We start from the raw sequence: 6,877 nt of genomic DNA, 5'->3' as shown, positions 1-6,877 counted from the left end.
TGGACGGCTAAATCACACGATTCGCACGCAGAGAAGCGAGGTCCGTTTGCACACACCTTTGGACGGATGCAGCCAATACCACGACACTACCGGCCGATCCATTGTGGGAGCATTGAGACTAAACACGGAACGCAGAGCACAGAGCACTCTGACGCAGCGACCCTGGGCGTTGAAGCAGACACAACGCCCCCCCCCCCCCCCCCCAATATGTCTCATCGTCCCGCGGCTGGCAACGTCCCACGTCGATGAACCAAGCGAAGAAGGGCGACCAATGGCGGACGTTCTCGAGTCGCGCCATTCAGAAATCAGCTTTGCCGCGACACCCGCAGGACGACCGCGGCCGGTGACACCACGATACTGGCACGTGCCTCTGACGGCGCCCAAAGATGAGCCAGCATGTCTGCGGGAAACTCTGATCGCGGCAACAGATAACCACGCAAGACTGAGCTGAAACCGATCCGAACCACGCGAGCGCCCGTCGTCCACCGCGGCCCGCCCATCCCGCGAAGCCACAAGTGATGTCACAAGCCGGTCACTCCACGGCGCCGGCGCGGGGCGCCGCGGCCGCCGGCCACCGCGGACGCCCCTGCGCCCTGTGACGTCACCGACCGCGTCCGGGGTGTCACTGGACCAGGGGCGGCGTGCCCGACGCCGGCCGCCGCCGCCGCGCCCGCGCGCCTCGGCGCCGTCCGTCTCCGGCTGACGCCCGCTGACATAGCCCAGCCGCCGCAGGTCCTTGGTGAGCACCTGCAGCCGGCAGGTGACACGCCCTGCGACCGGACCCGCATCACTGCCGCAGGGGACGCCGGTCAGCGGTCAGGGCGGGCACCAGCGCGTCACGGGCGGGGGTCACGGCGGGAGGCGGGAGGAGGGGAGGGAGCGGCGCCATGTGCTGGGACGCCGCCACACTGCCACTAGTGCAGACCCCGGCAGTAAGCGAGTCGGACGGGAGCGAGCGCGTGAGAATGCAGATTCACCATGCTTGACGCTTGTTTGGTTCGCACTGGATAATGGTGGGTCAGAGTCACAACCTTGCCGTGTCTCGAGAAATGGCTTGGTTTCTGTAAAAGTCTATCCAATGGCTGAGAGCTGCGTGCAGCGACCATGAAACTCATCACGTAAGACGTGGAGCCTAAAGCCAGTCGCCACGTACTTACCCACCAAGCAAGGGAGAATCGACGAACACAGGGTCGATGATAATGCTGTGATGCGTCGTAATCGCGTTACTAACAAACGTGTCAGTCGCAACACAATTCCGCGTCTTGTTTGCCTCACTTTAATTACATAGGGGTGATTTCGAAATTTCAAATTCAAACAAGCAAGCGGAACAATCTAAGACTAACACCGATCAAAATGCGATGCTTTGGGCCTCGCTCGCACAGCCAGTGCCGTAGCTGAAAGGAGCCTAATGGGGTCATGCCCCCCCCCCCTCCCCCTCCCTCTGGAGATGGCGTGTCCACCTGATGCCGAAGGCCGCTGTATTTTTGCGGCTTAAGGCGCCCGTATTGCTCCTAAAAAAACTCACTGAAGATGGGAGTCCCAGCCAAAAGGTCCTCAGAATTCGAAAGCAGGGCTCTTTTGCGACAGATAAAACGCACGTATACGCACTTCACCTCACCCTTCTTGCCCCCGCCGAGAGCCAGCGTGACCGGGTCACCTGCCCTTCCCTGTCCCCGCCGAGAGCCAGCGTGACCGGATCATCTCACCCTCCCTGCCCTCGCCGAGCACCAGTGTGACCGGGTCATCTCATCCTCCCTGCCCTCGCCGAGCGCCAGCATAACCGGGTCACCTCACCCTCCCTGCCCTCGCCGAGCGCCAGTGTGACCGGGTCACCTCACCCTCCCTGCCCTCGCCGAGCGCCAGCGTGACCGTATTATCTCACCGTCCCTGCCCTCGCCGAGCGCCAGCATAACCGGGTCACCTCAACCCCCCCTGCCCTCGCCCAGGACCAGTGTGACCGGGTCATCTTATCCTCCCTGTCCTCGCCGAGCGCCAGCGTGACCGGGTCACCTCACCCTCCCTGTCCTCGCCGAGAGCCAGTGTGACCGGGTCACCTCACCCTCCGGGTCCCTCCCTGCCCTCGGCCGAGCGCCAGCGTTGACCGTAATATCTCCCCTGTCCCTTCCCTCGCCGAGGCGCCAGCATAACTTGTGGTCACCCCTCAAACCCCCCCCCCCCCCCCCCCCCCCCCCCTGCCCATCGCCCAGGAACCAGTGTGACCGGGTCATCTTATCCTCCCTGTCCTCGCCGAGCGCCAGCGTGACCGGGTCACCTCACCCTCCCTGTCCTCGCCGAGAGCCAGTGTGACCGGGTCACCTCACCCTCACTGCCTTCGCCGAGCACCAGCATTACCGGGTCACCTCACCCTCCCTGCCCTCGCCGAGCGCCAGCGTGACCGGGTCACCTCACCCTCCCTGCCCTCGCCGAGCGCCAGCGTGACCGGGTCGGCCAGCTCCGGTCGGCGGCCAGTGAACCAGGAAGCCAGCTTCTGCAGCTGTGAGGTCGACTCCGGTACGAACACGGCCATCCTGGGTAAACACGCAGTCAGTGGATCACTGGACAAGGCCCCCCAAGAACACCCTGAACATAAAACACGGCCATCCTGGGTAAACACGCAGTCAGTCGATCACTGGACACGGCCCCCCAAGAACACCCTGAACATAAAACACGGCCATCCCGGGTAAACACGCAGTCAGTGGATCACTGGACAAGGCCCCCCAAGAACACCCTGAACATAAAACACGGCCATCCTGGGTAAACACGCAGTCAGTGGATCACTGGACAAGGCCCCCCAAGACACCCTGAACATAAAACACGGCCATTCTGGGTAAACACGCAGTCAGTGGATCACTGGACAAGGCCCCCCAAGAACACCCTGAACATAAAACACGGCCATCCTGGGTAAACACGCAGTCAGTGGATCACTGGACACGGCCCCCCAAGAACACCCTGAACATGAAACACGGCCATCCTGGGTAAACACGCAGTCAGTGGATCACTTGGACAAGGCCCCCCAAGAACACCCCTGAACATAAAACACGGGCCAATCCTGGGTAAACACGCAGTCAGTGGATCACTGGACAAGGCCCCCCAAGAACACCCTGAACATAAAACACGGCCATCCTGGGTAAACACGCAGTCAGTGGATCAACTGGACAGGCCCCCCAAGAACCACCCTTGAACCATAAAACACGGGCCATCCTGGGTAAACACGCAGTGCAGTGGATCACTGGACACGGCCCCCCAAGAACACCCTGAACATAAAAACGCGGGCCATCCTGGGTAAAACCGCAGTCAGTGGATCACTCGACAAGGCCCCCCAAGAACAACCCTGAACATAAAAACACGGCCATCCTGGGTAAACACGACAGTCAGTGGGTCACTGGACATGGGCCCCCCGAGAACACCCTGAACATAAAACACGGCCATCCTGGGTAAACACGCAGTCAGTGGGCCACTGAACACGGCCCCCCGAGAACACCATGAACATAAAACACGACCATCCTGGGTAGGCACGCAGTCAGTGGGTCACTGGACACGGCCCCTATAACACCCTGAAACATAAACACACGGCCATCCTGGGTAAACACGGCGGTCAAATGGGTCACTGGACACGCCCCCGAGAACACCCTGAACATAAAACACGGCCATCCTGGGTAAACACGCAGTCAGTGGGTCACTGGACATGGCCCCCCAAGAACACCCTGAACATAAAACACGGCCATCCTGGGTAAACACGCGGTCAATGGGTCACTGGACAAGGCCCCCCAAGAACACCCTGAACATAAAACACGGCCATCCTGGGTAAACACGCGGTCAATGGGTAACTGGACATGGCTCCCCAAGAACACCCTGAACATAAAACACGGCCATCCTGGGTAAGCACGCAGTCAGTGGGTCACTGAACACGGCCCCCCGAGAACACCATGAACATAAAACACGGCCATCCTGGGTAAACACGCAGTCAATGGGTCACTGGACAAGGCCCCCCAAGAACACCCTGAACATAAAACACGGCCATCCTGGGTAAACACGCGGGCAATGGGTCACTGGACAAGGCCCCCCAAGAACACCCTGAACATAAAACACGGCCATCCTGGGTAAACACGCGGTCAATGGGAACTGGACACGGCCCCCCGAGGACACCATGAACAAAGAATGCCGCTCTTCCGCGTGTGCACAACGACTGGGTAATGCAGCACGACCACCTTAAGGCGCACAAGAACACCATTTGACTCTACCTGCTCCCATGGGCACACATAGTAATTGCGTAGCCTAGTTGTAGGGTGACAACCCAGTGCACACGAGCGCTGTGTAACCTAACACCTGCCGCAGCGATGGCCGGGGCTGTGGCCGCCGCTGGCTGCACGGCTGCCCCAGAAACACACCAGCACCGTTCACACGGCCACCTTCGGCGCACACAGACGCCACATGGCTCCCGGCCGGAACGTCATGCGCGGAGCAGGCCGAATCTACGAGGTTACGGTCGACGCCCAGTGTCGGCGCTTAACAGGCTTAGCAGGCAAAGCGTCATGGAATACCAATCATCAACGACTGACAGCCAACCAGGTAGTTGCCAACGAAAGAGAGACAAGTCGCGACTACTCAGAAATTCCCCGCTATGTTAAATTTATGTAAACAACACAACTAATGAAATCACCACCTCGAAATGCAAGACTGCCCACTCCAAGTGCAAATTCCATATCGTACATAAACGACACCTCAGAATGGTTGGGCGCGCGCGCATCGCGTGAGCAGGTGGGGACCCTCGGCGAGCGGTGAGTAGGACGGCGGGGCGCGCCGGCGGCGGCCCTCACCTGACCCGGTGGCTGCCCGAGCAGACCGGCACGTGACACACGCCGTAGCCACGAATGACGTCATTGCCGAACAGGTCCGGCCCGTAACAGCTGACGATCAGCTGCGGCCCTGCAAGACGAATTTGCAACGTGCGTTTGCTACGGCTTATCATACGTTGCTGTTTCTTTCACGAAATATTGCTGTAAAATATTTACCACGCACACCTCATTTTGCAAACATTACACGGACGTGGTGTGTTACATTAACTTTAAACTAGGCAGAAGGGCATGGGACGAGCGTTTGCGTCGTTAACTCGGTGACGGCACCGCACACACTCGCCAGTTGTTTTTGAAAATGCAGGTATCATACCAACAAAACATTTTCGCGAGACCACATGAGTTGTTTAGTGCATTCGCGACGAAACATTACGCATGATACTAAGGCAGTACTAATAGTCTTATTCTTTGTAGGAAAGCCATGGAGATGGAGAAAAAGATGGATTGATCTTTCGGCCACATGCCCTTATCAAAACGAATAAGGCACGTAGCCAAAATAGCAATACGTCAATCTCCATTTCCTCGCATTCGTACGACGAAAGGGCCGATAAAACTGTCTTATCTGTTTTTGCCAGACCCGGAGCGGCCAAATGCGGCACACGCCACATCCCGATAATTCGACTTCGGCGCCCCGTGGACCACTGCCTGTACGATCCCCCCCCCCCTCCCCACATACAAACTTTTGTCACGGCATGACCAGTCCCCAAAACATGAGACGCCCTTGCCGTCCCCGACGCGCACGCATCCCTGGTGCTGGCGCGGCCCGTTCGGCAAGCGTGCGCGAAGACGGGCGGGGGGCGGCGGGGCGGCGGGGCGGCGGGGCGGCGGTGGGGCAGGCGGGGGGCAGGCGGCGGGGCGGGGCGTGAGTGGCGAGGGGACGGGAGCGAGGGCGAGCGAGCGGACGGGCGAGCGAGCGGGCGGGCGAGCGAGCGGGCGGACGAGCCAGCAGGCGGGTGGCGGGCTGCCGGCGCCCAACTCACAGCCGTGCGGGTTGGTGGACTTGAACGACACTTCGACGGGCAGGTTCCAGACCAGTAGCTGGCGCTCGTCCTGGCTGCGCTTGCTGATCTGCGAGATACCCTCGTGCAGACCCTGGCGGCGGAGCGGCTGTCGTCAGCGGGGGGCCGACTCGTGCGGACACGGGGCACGGACACGGACACGGACACGATGACGACGGGACACAGCGCTGATCCCGAACTCCGCTGTTCCGCTCACTTCAGAGTGCATGTCGGCACGTCAAACTTTCGTCACACAGATTGTGCCATTCAACTGAAATTTCACGATCGGTAGTGGGATTAGGGATCATTTGAGTCATGATAAGCGTGGGCTGTAATCTCAGAAATCTGCTCAGATAAAACATTGGGAGTTCATTCATATGGAGCTCATGCAGTGGTCAACATTACAACACAATCCCAAGGTACATGAAAAGTGATTTACGACGTGGTAAAATCTATACCAATGCTTTGTAACACTCAAAATGTGCATCAGCATAAATCCAGGGAAAAATCCAAAGCCGTGTTCACTATTGGCTGAGACATAGAACGCAACGAGCATCTGCATGCACTGCCACCATCTCCCAGTCGGGGCCATGTTGGAAGGAGTAGCGGCAGTAGACATCATCAAAGTCAGCCAGGCTTGCTGACTCAATCTGGCCTGTCACAGACACTATGAAGCCTGGCTCACTGGCTGTCATTGCCTTTGGACCAGCAGACAATTCAGAGCATGCTGACCAGCACTACCACTAGGCTGGCAGGTGGTTGCATCACCATCAAAACTGACACTTCAAAGCAATGTGAGGTAATAAAAGTGATGCAAAAATGGTTAGTTACTATATGATATACCTAGAAGTAAAGCAAAATCACAATGATTTTGGTTTACAGCATATCAGTGCTCTTGCTTCTTAATGGCCATGCCTACTAGCTCTAAAAGTCCTTCAACAACACATCCACATTTGCTCTCCCAGCCCATTTTCAAACATTATGTTCAGAACATGTATAAGCCATTAGTCCAATGCCAGAATGTCC

At 58.3% G+C, this 6,877-nt stretch overlaps 1 pseudogene; it reads right to left on the bottom strand.

The window, feature by feature from the left end:
- Positions 1–696: 696 nt before the first annotated feature.
- On the bottom strand, positions 697–6,546 carry LOC119113790 (B9 domain-containing protein 1-like; annotated as a pseudogene).
- Positions 6,547–6,877: the final 331 nt, after the last annotated feature.

Source organism: Pollicipes pollicipes, unplaced genomic scaffold (assembly GCF_011947565.3).
Source record: "Pollicipes pollicipes isolate AB1234 unplaced genomic scaffold, Ppol_2.1 Scaffold_7262;HRSCAF=8765_pilon_pilon_pilon, whole genome shotgun sequence".
NCBI lineage: Eukaryota > Metazoa > Arthropoda > Thecostraca > Pollicipedomorpha > Pollicipedidae > Pollicipes > Pollicipes pollicipes.
Note: the sequence above shows the minus strand (reverse complement) of the source record. Positions and strands in the feature narration are given on the sequence as shown.